This window comes from Dermacentor albipictus, chromosome 7 (assembly GCF_038994185.2).
Source record: "Dermacentor albipictus isolate Rhodes 1998 colony chromosome 7, USDA_Dalb.pri_finalv2, whole genome shotgun sequence".
In the NCBI taxonomy this organism is placed as follows: Eukaryota; Metazoa; Arthropoda; class Arachnida; order Ixodida; family Ixodidae; genus Dermacentor; species Dermacentor albipictus.
Genome location: NC_091827.1, coordinates 119,863,444 through 119,885,494, shown reverse-complemented (window position 1 = coordinate 119,885,494; position 22,051 = coordinate 119,863,444). Strand labels below are relative to the sequence as shown.

The 22,051-nt window shown below is 47.7% G+C and overlaps 1 long non-coding RNA gene across 1 annotated transcript; it reads left to right on the top strand.

Annotated features, from left to right (window-relative positions):
* The first annotated feature begins 12,674 nt into the window (after positions 1-12,674).
* LOC135909582 (uncharacterized) lies at positions 12,675-13,919 on the top strand. The gene is made up of 3 exons (XR_010566745.2): positions 12,675-12,808; positions 13,150-13,313; positions 13,790-13,919. It is a non-coding gene; the product is annotated as an uncharacterized lncRNA (long non-coding RNA).
* Positions 13,920-22,051: the final 8,132 nt, after the last annotated feature.

Here is a 22,051-nt window from a genome sequence, read left to right as displayed (position 1 = left end):
GCAGTTTGGTCTGATGTAAGGTAGAACTACAAAGCCGCCCATGTTACTGAATGATCTAGTGCACCTGAAGCTGCCAGAACTCCGGTATTTCCTCCACAAGTTCTTGCGACTGTGTGCCGCTCTCACCAAATGCGAGCGTATAGTCATTTGGCGGAGATTTAGCAACACATTTTCTAGAACTATCGTTCACCGCTCTATCACGACATGGCAGCAGCGTGGTTGGTCCTTAGTAAAATTTTCTATGCATTGCGAATTTTGCAATAGCAATTATATGGACACAACCGCCGAAATATATCTGTCGGTGTTGCCGTGAGCTTACGTATAAAGTGCGATAAGATCCTATCCTGCGCCGTTAGCTGTGCGCGTTAAAGGAAGTGTACGAGGGCGAGCCGAGATGTATAGTGCCTGGATGGGTGCCCCAAGTATCTATAGGTGGTCACGTGATAAAACGCGCGCAAGCCGGGGAAAGGAGGCGCTGGTTTAGCACGCTTCTCCTCTGGCCGTTGCTCTAGCCCGGTCTGGCGCCACTCTCGCTCTGTCTTGGAGATAATTCCCGATGGGTGCAAAGTGGGGAGGGGAAAGGCGCTTCTATATCGCTATTTGAAGTTTCGGGTACGCTTTGAAGGACGAGGCAGCAGAAGCGTTCTGTCCGCTCTGTTCGCGCCCTTCATCACGCGGACGCTGTGGCAGCGAGTGTTCGCGGTCATTGAGTGAAATCTGTTCATGTTTGCCCGTGCGCGCGTGACCCCGTGCTTGCTAATTTACGGAGTAAGCGATTGTTTACTGCAGTTTATTCAGGCGATGAAGCTACGAACCTTGGTTCGTGCAGTTGTTCGTGCAGTGGTTCATGCAGCATTGGGGGGAAACTGCTATATTTTTGTTTTTAAATTTCTGGGGGGTTCAAAAGCAGTGCTGCGTACGCTAGTGTTTGTTTCTGGTCGCGGAACGCAACGCACTGCGGTAGCCCAGTGGCTTTGGTGTTGCGCTGCTGAGCTCGAGGTCACGGGTCCAATCACAACCGCAGCAGTCGCATTCCAATGGGGGCAGAATGCGAAAACGCGCGTATATTGTGCATTCCGTGCACGTTAAATAACCCGAGCTGCTGAAAATAAATCTGCAGTTTTCCATTACCGTGCGCCTCATAACAAGATCTTGATTTTGGAACCTAAATCCTCAAAATTTAACTTTACGTAGCGCAATTACATTTACAATCGACACTGTTGAGTGCGCCTACTGAACTTGTTATCTCGTTGCTGTGCTCTCTTTAGTAGCCAATGCTATATTTTTTAGATTTACTTATGGTCAGAATCCATTGTGACAAATCCGGGTCTTCCTTAGCATAGGAAGCCAGCTATCGCTTAAGCGTGTGATATATCAACAAACATGTTCAAGGAAAATCGATATTTAGAGTTCGATGTAATTGCAGAACATGACAAGCTTGACGAAAGAATGATACACCGGATGTCGGTAACATGTCGGTAACGTCATTTCAGCATCAAACAAAACACTCGGTTTTCTAAAACGTCACCTTCGTCTTGCCCCACTACATGTTAAATTGCTCGCGTATAAATCACTTATAAGACCCAAATTAGAATATGCATGCCCCATCTGGAGCCCACTTCAAGCATATCTAATCACCGCATTGGAAGCTGTGCAGAATCGTGTTGCCCGATTCATTCATTCCTCATACTCATATGACGTCAGTGTTTCATCCTTGAAAGCTACATCCGGACTGTCACCCCTCTCTTTTCGTCGTCGCATTGCTAGCCTCACCCTTTATCACAAATTCTTTTATTCTCCTCTCAATCAAGCACCGTATATCGCCGCCGCATCACGCATATCTCACCGCACCAGTCATCCCCTTCAAGTTGCCCGCCCACTATCACCTACTACTACGTTTTCAGCCTTGTTATTTCTTCGAGCAGCCACGGACTGGAACGGCCTACCCCATGACATCGTCGCCATCGCTTCAACACCTGCTTTTCAAGAACGCGTAACAAATCACCTTCAATGTTAAATCAACATCGCTGTTTGTTTTCCTCACTACAAATGTAATCCCACTCCTTATGTAACACCCCCTGAAATGGGGGCCTTTAAGGAATGAAACTGAACTGAACTGAACTGATTACAACCAGGACAGGAACCCGAGGGCCTGCCTAAAACAGAAGACGTTATCTGGTATTTCTTCTCCTGCATTTTAATCTTTCTCTCGCCAGACTCATCTCGAATATCAGAGGAGTCGCAATCTTGCACGACGACTCTTCGCGTCCTATTAAGAGTCAAACGACCCACACACAAATGTTGACTCTTGTTTTGTGACTCTACCCGCGCGAAAATGGGTCTTCGTAAGAAAAAAGAGAGTCAAGTTGCTGTGACTCACTTTTTACTCTCTTTTTTCTTAGAGTGTATCAGCCAGGGTGCTGTCACGGCCGCCTCTTGTCCAGAATATCCAGAATAGCGCCCCTAGGGCGCTATTCTGGACATTCCGTCGTTTTCTTCGGTGCGTGACGTAGGCGGGACGCAAACAAAATGGCGCTGGTGGCCCAGTTTTGCTTACGTAACGTGACGCTAATTTGACGTTTCGCCTAAGAAATTGAAGTGAAGGCACTGAATGTAGCGTTATCAGTAAAGCAAAACAGTTTTCCTCCACAGTAAAAATAAAGCAGCTATCTCAAAGCATATGATTATTCAGTCGAAAACGCTTCTCGCTTCCGTCGTCTGCTGCGTACAAGACGTCGTCTGCTTCAATAGCTAGGATGCGTGTCCCCGGAAAATGGAATGAGTCATCGCATGTTGGCGCCAACTAGCTTGTTTTCTTGCTTGAGACAACATACGCGACCTACCAGTGGTGATGCGCGCACATTTTTTTTTATATTTGGTGTTTTACGTGCCAAAACCACTTTCTGATTATGAGGCACGCCGTAGTGGAGGACTCCGGAAATTTCGACCACCTGGGGTTCTTTAACGTGCACCTAAATCTAAGCACACGGGTGTTTTCGCATTTCGCCCCCATCGAAATGCGGCCGCCGTGGCCGGGATTCGATCCCGCGACCTCGTGCTCAGCAGCCCAACACCATAGCCACTGAGCAACCACGGCGGGTATGCGCGCACATTCTAGGCCACGTTATCACTATCTTGTGAAACGCAAGTGACTCAGCCCGACTCGGCTGGCTGAGAAACGACCGAATTTCACCGATAGCGTTGCGCGCGCCAGAGATATCCACTAGCGCGACGCAAGCGCCAGCGCTGCCATCTCTTGTTCATTTCGCTGGTTCTCGCACCACGGGAGGAAACTTCAAGGCGCCGCCTTGCGTACATTTCATTTTATAAATTAGAAAGAGCCCGTTGTCATAACGTTTGATTGTGCAAAAAGGCATTAATCTTGATTACAATACAAATGCAGCAGTGAAAGGTGGACAACATTGACGAAAGTTTGCTATGTTCAACCAATAATATTTCGTATAAACGCGTTCTTTTAAAAAATGATAGCCCCAAACATAAATGCCAACACCACCCGAGAGCGATGCAAATACTATGAGCACACGTTATGAACAAAAGATTTTCGTGGCGCCAAACGACGGGGAAAATGTGGCGATACACATTCCTCTCGGCTTCCATTGCGTATGGCTACTCATTAGCATAATTCGTGCGGCTCGTCGCAGGAAAAATTATGGCGGAAAATCTCAGCAATGGCGGCTCAGCGCAACGTCGCGCATCGTCAAAATGACGCTTATGAAACAGCCCTTCCTGTGACGCACATCACGAGATATTCCTTCAGCCAATCAGCAAGCTGGCATGGCGCATATCTTGAATCGCCACCACATATTCGCGCAATTGCACATGCATTGCACTGGTTGTGCATGCTACCGCTCACATTCTTTTTGAAGCGCTAACATCGCAATATAGCTGCCAAGGACCAAAAAAATGTATTAGTCCATAAAATTTGCAGCTCCACGTCACGTTTCGTCATCTTGATGAAAACGCAAAATTGCATTTTGCAATACTTCCGCTTCCCGGCACAAATTTTAAAGCACGTGACCTCTCGACAGCCAATCAGAGAGTAAACATGGCGGATAATGGCGGCCGTGCAGCCGCCATGCGTGTCCAGAATAGCACCCCTAGTCTAGTAACGTTGGCCCTGGCTAGAAAACGCGGCATACTCCAGCCACTCGACCAGACACGTCCGCGGCCGTTTCATAGTTCGCATGTTTCCGTTTTCGCGCCGCTTCAAGTGGACAGTTCTTGTAAAGAAGCTAGCGCCATGAAGTGAAGAAATAACGAAAGAAGATTTTTAAGCTTTATATACTCGCTAATCTAGAAGCTACGGCACCGGTCTTGCTGCGCTATGGTTCCGGAAGTATTAGTTGGCCTGAAGACATTCCATACTTCTCTGGTCAGACATAAGAAATTCTGATGTTACTTTGCCACAGCAGTCAATTGAGAAGAAAGCTTTATCGCATCAGCTGACTCGGGCAAGCATAGGTTTGAGTGCTCCGCTGCTTGATCCGTAACAACCCTGGCTACATCTGGCACTAATTACATAAATTTACCGGGCGCATCTCAGCTCCGAGTTCTCATCCGCATGCGCGTTTTTAAGTACACATAGGCGGCTTAGTCGCGCGTGCGCCGGCAGTATGCGCACACAAGTCGTATTACAAGGCAGCTTCCCTGCATATATAGTTCTTGGCAATGAATGGAAAATATTTACCTTTCGTATCGTTCGCTTGGTGTGGTGGCATTGGAAGGAGCTTGGCGGTGGTATTGCGATGGAAATATGGTTGGTACACATGCCGGATGGTGCATGCTATTGCTCATTTTGTTTCCGACGAAATGCCGGCTGCAACTTCTGCTGTTTGGTACTGGCTGCCACGGCTGACCGTCTTCACTATCCAATAAACCAAGCACACACGCGAAATGGGATTTAGAAACCAGCCCGACACTGCTTGACAGGGCGACAAGACGGGAACTTACTCCGCTCGCTTGACTGCTTGGATCCAACACCGCCTCCGTTCTTGTTCGTAGGGTCTAGATGGAAAGACGCAGAAGGATACATCCTCCCTCATTCCGACGTAGTTGGGACACTTGCATACGCAACAGTACCATCGGTGTTATTTTGTTTTCCTTCGACTTTCGGCGCATGCAACGCCGCTACCAGTAGCAATTTTCGTCCGCGGGAGCGGCTGCATTGTGCACGTTCTGACCGCCAGGGTGGCGCTGCAGGCGTCGTGAAAACTTCAACGCTGGTTCCCCATAGCCTTATGTTGCCCCTTGATCGAAAAAGAATGGAAAAATAAAGGAGGGCAAACCCGCACCACCGTTAAGGTATAACGGGTATAAAACCGATTATAAAATAAATGAAAAGGGGCCGCCAAGGCAGCCCAAATCAGTTTTAGAGAAAAAGCCAATTGATAAAAGAAAAAAGGCGGAGGCAAGCGTACGAAGGGGCCAAGAAGTGGAATGAACAAAGACACGAAGAGAAAAGAGGGGAGCAGTGAAATAAAACTGCCTCCATGGGTCTGCAAGCTGCGCATGCTCCCAAACCCACCCCGTCCGCAGGGCAACCCAACAATGCCCACACAGTGACGCGCAGTTGGTTTATTGTAAAGAAGAGCCAAAGCATTGGTGCGTCTTCGTGGGCACGCTCGTGCAGCATGGCCTTGTCACCCCGAGGCGACTTGAATGGTCCGGAGAAAGGGCATCTCGATGGAAACGCCAACAGTCTGCTGGCTGGACAGCTGCACAATCGGTAGAAGAGTTTACAAATGGGGAAGGAAAAGGAGAAAGGAAAAGGAGAGAAATGGGAATGTAGCATGCGGTTAGGACCATCCTACACGGGGAAGCCCCGCCATAGTTGGCTTATGCAGTGAGGATGGCCACGAACAGTCATGCGAAAGTAATATGAAAGGGTGAGCCGGGAGGTAACAGAAGAAGGGAATTAGTAGGCATCGGGAAGGAGAGGAGGCACAGGAACAGAGGGAGAAGGAACGGAGAGGGTTACGAGCCGGATGAGTTGCAGGAGCAGGGCGCGGGATCGTGCGGTTTTGATGAGTGCGGGGTACATGTCGGAAGAGATGGTATCGATATTGTGAAGTCGGCGCAACCGCGAAGCAACAACTGCAGTGCGCGGGCATGAGGTCAAGTAATGAATGTCATCGACGTTAGAGGTACCACATGCGCACCGATCGGAGGCCATAAGGCGGAAACGATGAAGGTAGTAAGGAAAGTGGCCGTGGCCGGTGAAGAAATGCGTGAACAGACGAGGCGGGGGGAACCAAGAGGGAATGGCAAAGACACTCCCGACCCATCTAGAAAGGCTGGTACCTTGTCCCTCGCGCTGCCAGTACAAGTGCCAAAGCCGTAATGAGGCGCCGAATAGTGTCTTTTTGACCGACCGGACTGTGGTGGGGCAGGAACGAAGTAAACCACTGTGCAGCGCCGATGACGCGGCCTCGTCTGCCAGTTCGTTACCTACTACGCCCCGGTGGCCAGGGACGTGAAATAGGCGCACGGCGCGGCACACGAGTTGGAGCTGGCGTAGCACTTGCTGAAATTTCCAGATGCGTTCATCCGTGTGGTGGAGGCTGGAAATCGCCCTCAAAAGAGATAGACAGTCCGTATATAGGTGGGTTATGCGAGCCCCACGCACGTTGACGATGAACTGGAGGGCCTCGTCAAAAGCGACGACCTCAGCACTGTAGGCGCTAGTGGCATTCTGGACGTTGTACTTGCGCACCGCGAGAAAGCGGCCGCGCGGGTCGAAAACCACGTACGCCGCTCCTGCCGCGACTGTGGTGAAGGCGCCGTCTGTGTAGACGTGATACGCCGGCAAGGAGGAGAGTAGGGCTGCCTGGGAGGATGTCAGCCGAGTGAACGAAAACCGACAGGCGGTTCGTGGGTGATGCGCCCAGTTGTCGAATGGACGCGCTATGGAGGTCGGGTGGAATGTGATCTGGCCATAGTGCGTGATTTGGCGGAGAGTGAGGGTGGAGAACTCAGCCGCCAACCTGTCCAACTCCACATTCAAAGGGGGACAGTTGGCCAGGATATGCAGCGACATGGTACGCGTGGTATGGTAGGCACCGGTCAGGGCCACGAGAAGAGAACGCTGGACCGACAATACCCGGGTGGTCAAGAATGAGGATTGGAAAGCCGGCCACCACACCGGAGACGCGTAAGCAATCGCAGGAAGCAGAACCTGTCTATAGAGACGCCGTATAAGCACGGGACGCAGCGAAAAATGCATGCGTAAAAATTTAAGAGATCGAGTAACCAATACCTCGGCTTTGGTTTTTAGAAAATCAACATGGGCGTGGAAATGAAGTTTATCATCAAAGACCACGCCGAGAATTTTAATGTGGTCTTTGGTTTTTAGGTAAGTGCCGTCCAACCTAATGGAGGGACGCCGCTTAGAGGTGCCAATGTGCCCATTGTTGAAAAAGACGAAATAGGACTTTTCGTGACTAATTTTGACCTTGTTTTGCCGAGCCCAATTGCAAACCAAGGTGAGGACAGATTCTGCAAGAGCCTGCAACTGCAAGCGCGACGATCCGGAAACGAGTAGAATGGTATCATCTGCATAAGCCTGGATGTGTACCCCCTGTGGCAGTGGAAGGTCTAATAACGAAAAGATGACTAAATTCCACAGTAAGGGGCTGATTGGCGAGCCCTGAGGACTGCCAATAGACGGACGCGCCGACGCGTCTCCCGCGTTAGCCCGGAAGACTACTTGGCGGCCCGTCAGGAAGGATTTCAGGAGGTGGTACAGGATGGCGGGGCAGTGGTGTTGGCGCAGAAAAAACAACACCGAATCATGCCACACGCTGTCAAACGCCCCGGTAAAGTCCAAGGAGATCAAAACCGCCGGGATTTTATCAGCCTTCAGTGCACCGAGGCGACGTTGTAGGGCATACAGAGCCAGAGGGGCGCTCCGCGCATGCGTAAACCCGAATTGTCGAGCGTGAAGGAGGCTGTGGGCGTGAAGAAAGTAATAGAGGCGAGAATTTAGCAGCCGTTCCAAGATCTTGCCGAATATAGAGTTCATGACGATTGGCCGATATGCGGAAGGGAGAGAAGGGGGGCGACCGGGTTTAGGAATAAAAATAATCCGGCCGACCTTCCACACGGAGGGGAAGTGGCCCAAACGGTGGGAGGCATTGAAGACGTCAAAGAAGAAACGCGGATGAAGCCGGTACAGGTTGCGGACGAACATGGCAGTGAGCCCTCTAGCCCCGGCGCCGACTGCGGATTGCCCTGGTAAACCGCTCGTTCGATCTCGGCCTCAGTAAAGGGATAGTCATCCCGCACCGCAGGATACGGACTCTGTATCACAGTCCGGATGCGACTATGATAGTCGCTGTCAACGGTGGGGTCATCCAGAGCGACATACGTCCGTAATAGGAGAGTCGCCGAGTCTAAGACGGACGAGGTGAGAGTACCGTCCGAGGCTTGCAGCGGGGGAAGAGAGATGATAGGTGGAGTTTTAACGCGATAGCGTTAAGGAGCTCATGTCGCAGAAAAGCCGGTGTCGTTGGCGTCGGTGTCGGCGTTTGCGGCGTTGACCGTGAGCGATAAATCACGGCAGGCACTCCATAAATAAAAAGCAACTTCCAAGATGGGCTGGGTGGGAATCGAACCAGGGTCTCCGGAGTGTGAGACGGAGACGCTACCACTCAGCCACGATTTCGATGTTTCCATAAGGTACAAACGCGCCTCTAGTGAATGCGGTGTTGCCTTCGAAACGAGCCGTGGAAAGTTATACAGTGGTGTATATCGGTAATTATGAACATGTAACTTACAGAAGTCGCAATTACACGAGTAGCGAAGTGCGTTTCGCTGCATTTCTTCTGCGCTTTCCGCACACGGAGAGCCATCTTGCGGCAAACACAGAAGACCCCCTCTTCTCCATGTACGGCGCTGCCCCGACAGATAGCGTGCCACGCGCGCATTGGAGCTGTCGCGGCTCGGACTCTCTCCCCTGACAACGCTTCGCCTTGATCCCTCTGTAGAATCAAGCGTCCTTCCTTTCTTTAGATCACTATCTCTCTATCTCTCTGCCCGTGCCGATCACGACGTTTGGCTGGCGTGCATCATTTCCCCCTCCGGGATACCGAGTTCTTTGGTTCGCTCCGCTTGCTCAGGCGCACGTTTCGTTGCTGCGCCGAACGCCGCGTTGCTCGACCATATGGCTCGACGCTCACCGCGTCCGATGCGGGGCGCCTCGTAAGTGATGGCTGCCCTTGTAGCCCATTGTCTTACACCCCTCGGCGGGTCGATGGGAACGCTGTCGCGTTCCACTCTTGAAGGCGAAGCTTAAGCGTCCTCCAATTTTTTTCCAAAAGCGGTCCGGAAAGGGAGACCAAAGAGGGCCCGTGCCGTGAGATCTTGGCATGCCGCCCGATCAGCCGCAGCCTTCGATTGCCGCAGATTACGCTTATAGATAGCGAAGGCGGCAGCATATTGGGCACGAAAGACGGCACGCATGGCAGGGTCGCGCGTGCGCTGAAAACGCCGTCTCATCGCACGCACCCTGGAACGCTCCTCTTTCAAGAAAGGCGACCACCAAGGCCTTGCCCCGTCGCTGCGTGGACGAACCCTTCGAATGTAGCGTCTACAGAGGGAGTTGTAAGTGGTGTAAAACCCCTGTAACACGATGTCGAGCATAGTTGATGTGGAATATTGACAACAGGATACTGCTCGGAACCAGTTATGATACCGGAGACATTCTAAGACCTGTCCGCGTGCGAAGTTGGTAAGTCGACGGACCGGTGTCGTCGTGGCCGCGAAAAGAGTGAATGCAATATAGCGGTGGTCGGACAGCGTCTCTTCCGCGCAAACCGACCAGCTAAAGCCCTGCTCTGTCAAGGGGAAGGACGCCAACGAGACATCGATCCATGACCGAGCGTAGGGTGTCTCAAAGGTGGGGAGAGAGTCAGAGTTGTTTAGAACCTGCAGATCGTTCCCGCACGCGAACTGCACAAGTTGAGCGCCGCGCACATCGCCCACCGTGGGACCCCACAGCGCATGTTTCGCGTTAAAATCTCCGCCCAGAATAAAGCTGTGTGTGAGATGTTGGGAAACGACCTGGCGCAGTTCATCCAGAATGGGGTCCAACGGGCGATGAGGCGGCGCATAGACCGCGACGACAATGAAATCCTTCCCAGCACGTTCGCAGCGGATTGCAACGACTAACTGGGAGCAGTGTACTGGAAAGAAGTCAAAGTCAGGTGCCCCCGCTAACAAGACGACACGCGGGTGCTCGGAAGCATGATAGGAGACGATGGACCGGGGCAGATTCTGCATGCGACCGTCACGCAGGTGCGGGTCGGACACTAGCGCAAAATGGAATGCCCCCGCGAGCATGTGCTCCACAAGCAGCTTGGTGGCATCGCGCGTACCGGCAAGATTAGCCTGGAGGAATTTGACAGGTTCGGCCATCAGATGGAAGCTAGCCATAATCGGTGCGCAACCGCAGGCGGGCTACGCGGGCCATCAAAAGAGGGCACCCCCGATCGCCCGTCGGGTGCGAGCTCGGCCGCCCCGCCCGACGGCACTCGCTGCAGCACACCGCCGCGTCACCCATGCGCACGGTGCACTGCTCGCCGAGATGTGGGCCGGCACAGCGGGTACAAACCGCCCGCTCAGGCTGCTCGCGCAGAGGACACGCACCCCGGGGATGGCCGTACGCGGCACAGAACGTGCACGTGGGAACGTGCAGGTCCTCCACCACGGTGGCAGACGTCCACCCCACCGTGACGCGGCCGCGGCTCGTGAGCGCCCAGAACGCTGCGGGGTGCACCGCAAGCACATGGGTGAAATTGCCTGATCGTTTCCGAAAGGAGACTCGCACTTCAGAAGTCGAAGGGTCGAGTTGGATATCGGGATTGCGCGCGTTGATCTGCGCCACGATGTTGCATGCCGGGACATCAGGATCAACGCCTGTGATTTTGACCTGAGGTTCACGCCGGTCAACGAGTCGCACGGACATAGATGTTTTGATTTTGACATTTTGTTCTATCGCCTCTCTAAGTCCTAGGACAGATGATAAATTGTTGGTGAGGACCGTGAGGCCGCGGGACGTCTTGCGGATAGTAATGTCACTTATGTTTTCCTTAGCCGGGTCGATGTTAGTTTTAAGTACGTTGGACAGATCTTTTGCGGGCGTGGTGGTAGGGGTGAGTGGTGACAGGAACATGATATGGGCGTGTTCTCGCCTGGGCAGCTCCTCCTCCACGGCGACGTCGACGGCCGAAGGCGCCGGGCCGAAGGCGATCGGAGCGGGCATGCCAGGCGCGCTCACATGAGGCGCCAAACCCCCAACGCGGGCCACAGCGGCATAGGAGCGAGCTGCAGTCGCAGAAGGAACAGCGGCCGGGCACAGTACCGGACCAGCCGCTCCAGTCCGCGCCAGTTGGTGCCGCAACTCGTCCGCCCGTCCACATTGCCGGGCCGCAACCGCACGCAGATCGGCGCACTCCTGTAACATGCCTCTCAAAAGGCCCAGGATTTGCGACCGGTAGTAGTTAGTGATTTTGCAGTTGTTCTCGAACATGATATCCGTGATTTGCTTGTGATAATCAATAGCACGCTGAAAGGAAGCCGAAAGCGCGGCATCGACGGCCCCGCGCTCGGAAGACGAGTCTGCATGCGCCCGGTCTCCCGGCCGACGATCGGCATCCGCCCGCCCAGGAGGCGCTGGGACACTATGCTCGGAAGGGCCGAGGTTAACATCCGCAAGGATGCGATCGCCATCATTAGAGAATACCGACGCGTCCGAGCGCGGCGAGCCACCCGCCGAGGCAGAGCCGCTCCCAGGCGGAAGGTCAGTAGCGGGGTGGACGCTCTCCGCCATGGCCCTCTAGCGGGTATGAGCCATAGGCCCGTAGGCCGGCAGCCGGCCGGGGCGAAAGGTCAAAAAATAGAACAAAATAGCCCCTTTTAGCCCAAACCCGCACGTCGAATGCAATCCCCAGATGCTCAAAAATAACCCCTGATAGAAATAGGAAGCCAGGAATCAAAAATTACTGACCTTTCGCCGATAAACAGGAGCCCGAAGCAGCTGGCCAGCCAAACACTTGCACGAGCACTCGTGGAAGTACGCCGGTGCGCCCCACTATGGGGCGCACAGGCGCAGCCAACGTAACCGGCGGCTTCTAACGCGCCCCAACGGGCCCGGCGCCGATATGGCTCCTAAAGCCGAGGCCACACGTACGCTTGCGAACGCGCGCAAGCTCGCGTCTACGCGCTTCCGCCTGCCGCGCCTCGCGAGGAATGGCGGTTTGTATCCACAGAGACGCGCGGAAGCGCGCGCTCCTGCGCGCTCACACATAATCGGTTGAGAAGACATCGTTTCGTACAGAAATATTGACGGTGCTTCAAAATGCTCAAATAGTGATAAACGTCATTTTTTTTTATTTTAGAGTTAACAAACCAACGCAAAAGAAACGAAGATGCGCTGTCTTACACGACATAATCAGCTTCACATGAAGTGGCAGCAGCACTGGCACGCCGTCAATGGCGCCGCGTTCCTGCCTTTCCGCGTCGTCTGCGTTTCGCGAAGCGGCGCGCACTGCTCGCTCAGATTTCGTGCGTTTCGTGTGCGTGCGGTCAGACGCCATCGCTGTCTCCCTGGCTGCATCCCGTCGGCATTGTGCCCGCAGTCTCTGCTCGTACGAAGCTTTTACTGCTGCTGAAACAGGTGCTCATGCTAATGACGAGGAGACGAGACCAACGACGGTACCGGTAGCGGCGACGCTGGTGGGTGCGACCTGTGTTTTTGGCCCGAAAGCAAGAAGGACTTTGCCACACAGCTGTAGGTACTCTGCTCATTTTACGTAGAAGTGTTTTGTCGTGTCGCTGTTCAGAATCTGACCTTGGTTGAATTTGTAATTGCTAAGAAACACGTGCAGCGCTGAAAAGACAATATGCAGGCGCTCTTTTTGTGTCATTCCGCCCCCATTGTCGTTATTCTGTAAGGCTTTCTGCTCGCATTTATATCGCTTAGCAAGTTCATTGTTGTTTTAGTGATGCAAATGATCTCTGGTTACCGTCTTGGCGATCAGGTACATACGATGCATTAACACATGAGACGACCATTCGCAGCCGCATCTGTTATGTCTGGATGATTCTTTACATTCTTCATGGCAATTGCAGATGTGTCGCATGCGACAAGGAGATCACGGATTTTTCTGCAAGTACTACAGAATGACGCCGCAGCTTTTCGATAAGCTGTTAAACTTTGTGGCTGCGGACCTGACCCGACTGCAGTTAATCAGGGAGACCTTGGAGCCTGGCGAGCGACTGGCGATGACATTGAGGTTCGTAGAAGTACATTCCACGTTGTGAGTAAAATTATTTACCAGTCGAGTACCACGTATGTGCTGCTACAGTCATAATGCTACTACATTTTTCAACATTATTTTTTGCTGTATGTTTTAAAGAAACTGCATAGGCTGCTGTCATGAAGTGTTTCTGTTATAGAGGTCAATCATAGCATGGTAGTTATCAGGCTAGGGCCCAGTCTCTCAGGCTAGGAAATGCTGGCCCACAGTTTGTGTGTGGAACAGCAATTTCCTGCTATTTTACATATCTTATGTACTATGTGGTTGCTTGCAGAAATGGGATAATGATTTTTATTTGTATCGGTTCATGAGGGGTAAAATGTAAAAATGCTCCTGTCCCGTGCATTGGGGGCACGTGCCCATAATTAAATCATGGTTCTGGCACGTAAAACCCCTCAATTCAATTAGATTGGTGCGTGAGGGCAATTTTCGTTTTGTTTTTCATGTTACAGTTACCTGGCATCAGGCCAGGAGATATGCCAAGTAGCGCTGGTATATCGTGTAGGCCTTGAAACTGCCAGGCAATGCATACACGGCACATGTCGAGCAATATGGGCATGCCTCGAAGATCATTTCATGCAAGTAAGTATGCCATTACACTTCACTTATAATTGCTTCACTGTGATGATTGCTGGTAGTGCGGGCAAAATGTTTGCCAATTAATTAAAGAATGCTCAGCCTTCAATAGTACCGAAACACTAGGTAATCAACTTTGCCTTGGTACATTAGAGGCAAAGCATTTCTTCTACTGCATAAATGTGTGTTACACCGAGCTTGGTCCTGTGGACATAGCAATTACGTTTGTCACTTGAAATGACACTGCACACTTTATAGCAATATGGGCACTGTATGCCACTGATTTTTCCAGTCAGTAGTAATGGCAAGTGCTGTACTATTCTAGACACCAACCCAAGAGGAGTAGGAGAAGATTTCTGAAGAATTTTCAGCTCGATGGCAATTCCCTAATTGCTTAGGGGCTGTCGATGGAAAACATGTAGCAATCACATGCCCACCAAATTTTCGGAGTAATTACTTCAACTACAAGGTAAACTGCTATGCTTTCATTTTACTTGGTTTATGTACTAAGGATGCAGTTTCTTTCGGTAATTCCAATTCTGCCAGGAAGATGGTTTGTAGATGGTACAATTTACATGCAGTACAAGTCAGCTGCCATGTGCAGTGCATTGTAGTGCTGTAAAAAAAACACAAATGCAAATGGGCATATGGTTATACAATGAGGTTCTGTGGTTCCTTAACCTTCAAGCATATGAGGCGTATGAGTATGAAAGGAAACTATTGAGTTTAATGAGTGACAACTCACTAACGTCCACAGCGTCCTTTGATGCTTTTGAGTTGCCTGCATTCTGCAGTCATTTCAGTCAACTTTCTTATATGATAGTCCGCAGATGACAGTAATACCAAGCCTTGCTTGCTAAACAGGTCACTTAAATTGCCTGACAGTGGCCGTAAATTTGCTGTTTGCATGCGAATGTCGACACTTGCTCTGATGCTTTATTTCAGGGAACATATTCAATTGTCCTCATGGCTGTCGTAGACAGCAGTTGCAAGTATGTGCTTGTTGGTGTGGGGGCTGAAGGCCGCTTCAGCGACGGAGGTGTATTTAAACACTCTGAATTTGGCAAGGCCCTTGTCAATGGAGACCACAACATACCCTCACTTGGCCTGCTTCCAGGGACTACAACAGCTGTGTCCCACGTCTTCGTTGGGGATGAAGCTTTTCAGTTAAGAAAAGACTTCATGCGCCCATTTCCTTCAAAGCACCTTGAGGATGAAAGAAGAGTCTTCAACTACAGGTTGAGCCGAGCAAGGTATGGTGTCATTCTGATTAGTTGGTGCACTGAGGTAGTTAAATTCAAAAATGAGGCTGACAGTCATTCTCGCTCTCCTAATGCCACAAGAACATTCCGCCAACGACACCTCTGAATGCTCCTTAACATCTCGCCTCCCAACGCCCTCCCATGCCCCCGCCTTTCTTTAATTTTTTTTTCTTTCTTGTTCTTTCTGTCTCTCTTTTTTTCGTCTTGGTGCCGCCCTGGTTTTTTTCTTCTCTGTTTTTCTTTCTTTTCTCCCCGCGTTCCCACTCTCTCGCTCTTGTGCCCTCGTCTGGAGAACGAAGCTCACAGACGTCGGATGACAGCGCTCATTACCTCTGAAGTCTCTCCCTTTAACACCAGCTGCCAGCGACAACACCAGCACGTGACGTCACTGCACTAACCCTTTAAAACTAACATGCCGAGGATGACGAGGCCGCCTTTGACGAAGATAGGCCCTCCTATCGAAACGTTGGCCAGCCTTTCTGAGGCACCTTATCCCTGTTTACGAACTTTATACCACAGTGTGCTATTCCATCTGTCAGTCTCTTTCTTGATTTTGATCGCTTTTAAATAGTAGTTTGAAAGTGGCAAGACTATTATCTCTTAGTTTTTTAGTGTGTGTGCATTTGTATCACGATTATTGATTTAGTAGGAAAGTGAGAACGCGGCCCCTTGTTTGAACAGGTGCGAACACATGTCATACCTTAATTCTGTGCGGTATTTATTGCTTTTAAAACATTCCTCATAATTACCTTCCGGCCTTTTAAGGATTTAGCTTCCATTCGTATCGGCCTTTGCTAATAGGCCCGTGCTCTGAAAGCTTCGGTGTTTGCATTAGAAAAATCAATGCGCAACACATGGCAAGAAAGACGATAAAGCACGCAGTGTGCGTGGGGTCCCTCAAGGTGGACGAGGGGAAGTATGAGAACGGAGAGATTGGATTGGACAAACGTGGGTCCTGTAGGACGCACGTCAGCGCGCAGTGGGCATCTCCCACGCAGGGACCGACAGGGAGTACCTGGCGGCTGCTGCGGGAGCCTGCTGGACGGCCCATTGCTGGTCTTGTAAGAGCGGGCTTCCTAGGGTCTTCTTCCACATGTCCGAGGTAGAGTCGTGCGGAGCATTTCTACACTCCTAGAGCACGTGTGCGAGTGTCGCCGTGACCCCACACCAGAGGCACGCATCGTCAGGGTAGACGGCCGAGAGAGAGGCCGAAATAATCCCATGGGTGACGGCAATGGAAAATAAACCTGCCATGAGTAACTATTTAAGAGGAAAAAACGAAATCAGGACAGAAACAATTTATGATAACTCAAAGGGAAGCTCATTACTTTTTGAAGCGAGATCGGGATGCCTTAGAACACGCACCTCTAAAGCGGGATATAAGACGGAAGAAGAAGCATGTGCTTGCTGCGGTAAAGCAAGGGAAACTATAGAGCATGCTTTATTAGAATGTGAAGACGTCTACCCAGCGGTTGATTTAGGCACCACTGGCCTCCTTGATGCCCTTGGGTTCAGCGAGAGCAGTGGAAAAGTAAACGTGTCCGCAATAGGGATTAGTAAGAGGCGATTGGAGGATTGGTGGAATAAAAGTAGGGAAACGACAAAAAACGGAGACGTACAAAAGCAGAGTGCGCAATAGGGGATCAGAAAATTTGGTTGTGGGATTTCATAGTGTTTTTTTCGTTCTTATTTTTTAACCTAGGTAGAACATTAGGTAGTAAAACAGCAAGAGCTTGGTGGTGCAACCCACCACCCCGTTCCAAAGGCGACGCTCATAACATCCATCCATCCATCCGACGGGGGGGGGGGGGGGGGGGAAATCGAGTCAATCGGCAGACAGTGCGGTGTCAATGCTAGGCTGAAGAAAATGGAGGCTTTCCAGGATGAGCTTCTTGAACAGGTTGAAGAGCTCAAAACTGAACTAAATATGGAGCGTTGTGCACTGAAGGCAATGGAAAAAAGAAGTCACGCAACCGAGGAAAAGCTGTACAGGGCCGCCATCGCGAACGAAAATGGTCGCAATAATGGAATGCATTCTCCCGACGTGACATGAGAGGGAGTGTCAACAAAGCACGTGGAATGCGCGCAACGTGGGGAGAGGGTAGCGGGAAAGAGGTGCACTTACCTTCATGTGGCCACAAAGGAAAAGCAGGAAGGCAGGAGTAAATGCCCCTTGTCAAGTTCATGGCCTGAGTGTGAACGGCAGACCAAGTGGGAAGTAGCAAACCGGCAATCTACCATTGATTACTGTCTAATCAAAGAAGAAATTTATGATAAATTGAGAAAAATGGTCACTGACTACGAAGGGTATCGAAGCATAGGCAGCGACATTAAACGCATCATTTTGAAGATGGCATCTGTAGCTGCGAAACAGCGCAAGGAGCGAAGAATGACCAGCCCAAATTTGAACGCTGAATAAATAACAAATATATTCAGAAGAGTCGAAGAACTTTGCAAATGGTCAAGAGTGGGAATATAGTGAGCTTCTAAGTATATTAATGACAGAAAGTGAGAGAGGCACAAAGGAGAGATGCCTCGACCTGCACCACTAGTGTATCGCAGGTGTGAAGAGAAAGCCGAATTTAATATAAAAAATGAGGGAAGATATCCAAAATGTTTTTTAGAGAAATAAGAAAAGAAAGAAAGAGGAAAAGAAGAGAGTAGAAGATAGAAAGAAGTAATGTTCATCACCGTCGGCGAAACCACAGCAAGGGAGCGGTTGGTGCGGGATTCATTGATCAATTATTTACGTATATGTCTCTTCATCTTGAATACAATGAATTCTTGAGGCTTGCTTGCCTCGAGCCTTGCATCTTGAGGCTTGTTGCTTGACTTGCCCTTGACTTCAGGGGTCTTGCGTCAAGTTGAGTCGAACCTTTTCTCCTACTCTTCTTGGTGGTAGTATGAGGTTCTCTATTTTTCCAGATGTAAAACGATTGATGTCCTGCTTCCATTCTACGGGGATTATTCTATAATAGCTTGGGAGTGGAGCAAGTGATCCCTCGACTTTTCCCAGGTGATTAAACTAGGTAAGAGTGAGTTGGTACCCGATGCCGGACGAAAGTACGTCTTACATCTAGCCCTTCCGGGGGTCGGTTCTCCTTCCGTGAGGCATCCGGTCTGTGTATAAAGTAAATTATATTTACGTGAGTTAAAATTTAAGTTTTGTTGCTATTAAATTTGTGGGATAGAGTCTGTAATTATCTTTACCATTTCTTCGATAATGTCCAGAGCTTGATCGTTTTTAATTATTTCTGGTTTTCTTTTTTTAGGGTTATTTCCAACAATTTTAATTAATTGTTTTCGTTGGATTTCTGTTATTCTACATGATTCCAGATAATGATCAAAATTTATGGCTGCTTGTTGACATTTGCATGTATTCGTGTTGGACAGGTGAAACCTAAAAAAGTAATGAGGAAATCTCCCATGACCTGAGATTGCCTGAGATGTATAATAGTTACCTATATAATTATCTGGGATTGTTCTGACATTTTTTATCCATTCATAGGTAAAGCTATTTTTTCCCTCATTTTGCCATACCTTGTTCCATCTGTCCTTCACCAATATATTGAGTTGTTTTTTAATAAATGGTTTGGTAGCCGGTAAATCAACGAACTCTCCTACTATACTAGCCTCTTTGGCCAACAAGTCCGCCGTGTCATTCCCTTTGTTGTTGTTATGTCCTTTGACAAATGATAAGGTTATTCTTTCCCGTGGTAATCCTAAAAGTTTTTTCTTTATTTTAACTATAAGTGGGTTATTGTTTTTGGGATTTCGTAGTGCTTGTAAGCACGAAAGGCTGTCTGTGAGGATTTGGAATGTATAACTAGTTTCCTTTGATTCTATGTATTCTATTGCTTTTAATAGTGCTATCGCTTCAGCCTCATAATTCGATGAATATTCTGGTAATTTGAACAATTTTGTTGTTAATGTTTCCCCTCTTGAATTATATGCAACATATGCTGCTCCTACTTTCTCTTCCATTTTGGAGCCGTCTGTATATATTTTTATGTCCACGTCTTGTTCTTTGTCTGTGAATGGAAAGGATAAGTTTGTAGACGGGTGAAATTCCCACATATCGTATTTTGATACCACCTCATTTTCCGTAAACACTTTATCTTTCCATAAGAAGTTTTTACCTTTTGCGAATATTTGATATGTTTCTATTTCCTTTTCTATTGTTAATGCTATTGGAGGGATGTTGGCTAATATGTTTAGAGAGTAATTCGATGTAGTTCTGTATGCTCTGGTTAGCAGGATTAAAGGTATTCTTTGAATTGCTTTGAGTTTTTTATTAATCTCGATCTTTTTACTGTACCAAACTGGAGAAGCGTAAACAATCATCCTCTCAATCCCTCTAGTATAAATAGTCTTTAATTGCTTCTGTTGTATTCCCTTTCGCCCTGCAGTAAATTTACTTAGTTGGCAAGTTAAATGGGCTACTTTATTTTTAATGTATTGCATGTGAGGGATAAATGACATTCTTGAATCGAAAATAACGCCTAGAATTTTTAATTCCTTCATCATTTTCAGTCTTTTTCCTCCAAGTTTTAAATGTGGTGCATGACTATCATATTGTTTACCTATAATTATAAAGTTTGATTTTTCCGTGTTGAATTCAAGTCTCATTTCTTGTTCCCAATTATTTATTTGAGTTAGTACTTGATTGGCTTTGTCCTCTAGAGCTTTCCTTGCTTTTGCATTAAGTACAACTGTAATATCGTCTGCTAAGGCCATTACGTACGTGTCTTGAATACTTTTAGCTTCTAATAATTTTGCCATCATCAGGTTCCACAAGAGAGGACTCAAAGGTGAACCCTGTGGGGATCCTGTTGCTAAATTTCTATCTACTTTTACATTGTCTTGATCATATCTTATTTTTCTGTTGGTTAGTACAGAATTTATCATTGATCTTAAGTTATGTGGGCAATTATACTCTTGAAGAATTTTAGTTACTGTGTCCGCTCTAATACCGTTAAACGCATTCTTAATGTCTAGTGAAATGATTAAACTGCTATTTTTATCTATTTTATTCCTATTTACTCTCTTTGTTATTTCAAGGAGGGCTGTTGTTGTCGAGGTATTGTGGCGAAACCCAAATTGTTTTATGTTTAAGTTATTATTTTTAAACAGGAAAAAATATAATCTGTCTTTAATTAGCTTTTCTAAAACCTTTCCTAAGATAGAATTAATAGCTATGGGCCTGTATTTGCCTACTCCTATTTTTTCCTCGTTATTTGCTTTATTTATTAGAATTACCCTGGATGTTTTCCATTGTGTAGGGAAATGGCCAAGTTTTAAACAGGCGTTAAATAAATTAATAAAATATGTTTTGTGTTTCTCGTATATTCTTTTAACAAATTCAGTTTGTAAGTTGTCAGGTCCTGGTGCCACATCATTACGCAAATTTTTTATCACAGAGTCCACCTCTAAGGTGGTGAAAAGCGGTTCAATGCTTCCACTTCGTGGTATAGTTGTATTTTCTTCTGATTCCATTACAGGGTGGTCATTACACTGGTGATCACCCTGTAACTGGTGTTCTAATTTGTTATCAGCTTGGTCTAAATTCCTAGTAAAGGTGCTCTCTTCTACTGGGTACAGTTTTCCTAAAATGTATTCTACGGTTTCTTGTAATGTTTGAGTTTTTTCACCATCTTCCTTTTCAATGCTGGATATAGTAATTTTTTTCTTAATTTTATTATTAGCTATTTTATAAGGGAGGTTAAAAGGGTTTTTTGAGCTAGCTGAACAGAAAGCTTCCCAGTTTGAGTCTTTTGCTTTGTTCAACATGTTGTTATATATGTCATGCTCTGTATAGTATTCTTTTTTGTATGCTTCTCTTATCTCGCCTTTAGCTCTCTGATATCTTCTTCTCATCGCTCGAACTTTTTTCCTTTCTATTTCAAGCTCTGTTGTCCACCAAGCATTCATTTTGATTTTAGAAGGTTTCAATTTTTTAGTATGTTTTATTTCTAGATGATTTAGCTTTAAGTAAAATATATCGAGACTGTCCTCTACTTCTTCTATACTCTTAAATTCGTTATGGTTTGCAAACCATTGGTCTTCTAATATTGCGTCCAAAATCTTTTTCCTTCCTTTAAGAGTAATTCCATATTTTTCCTCTTCCGGGTTGTGTCCTACCTGTATTTCAATTTTTATATATCTGTGATCACTATTGTTAAAGTCTTTTAGAACTTCCCATCTAGTAATATCAGACTCGAATATATTGTTTACAATTGATAAGTCAATCCAACCTTTTGCCCTTGATGTTTTAAATGTTGGGGGGGGGGAGTTACTATCATTTAAGACTATTAAGTTATTCCTAATTACTAATTCTAAAATGTTTTCCCCTCTTGTATCGTTTGTTTTACTTCCCCATGTAGTGTTTTTGGCATTAAAGTCACCGGTTATTAAAAGTTCTGTATATTGAATAGAGTTTAACAGATTTTCTAGCCTTGATAAATATTTGAAATTATCCTTGTTAGGTGGCCAATAACAGTTAATTAATAAAATATCTTTGCTTTTGAACTTTATTCTCGTTACTATAATGTTTTCTTCTACTAAAATAGGGAAAGTAATTATTTCTTTATTGTGGATTATTATTGCTACTTTCGGTTTAACATTATGTGCTATTATCTTGTGTTTTATAGGGAATCCGATTATTTTATTTGCTAATGCATACGGTTCTTGTACTGCGGAAATATCTTGTTTATATTCTTCTTGACGAAATTTTAATGATTGTAATGCTTTATATGACCGTGCTAAATTTACTTGTATGATGTCTAGTGTGTCTGATCTATGATGTGTTGTAAGCTTGTTGTTGTTAGAAGCGTTGGAAGCCATGTTTGCTGCAAAGGTTTTAGATTAAACGTGCCA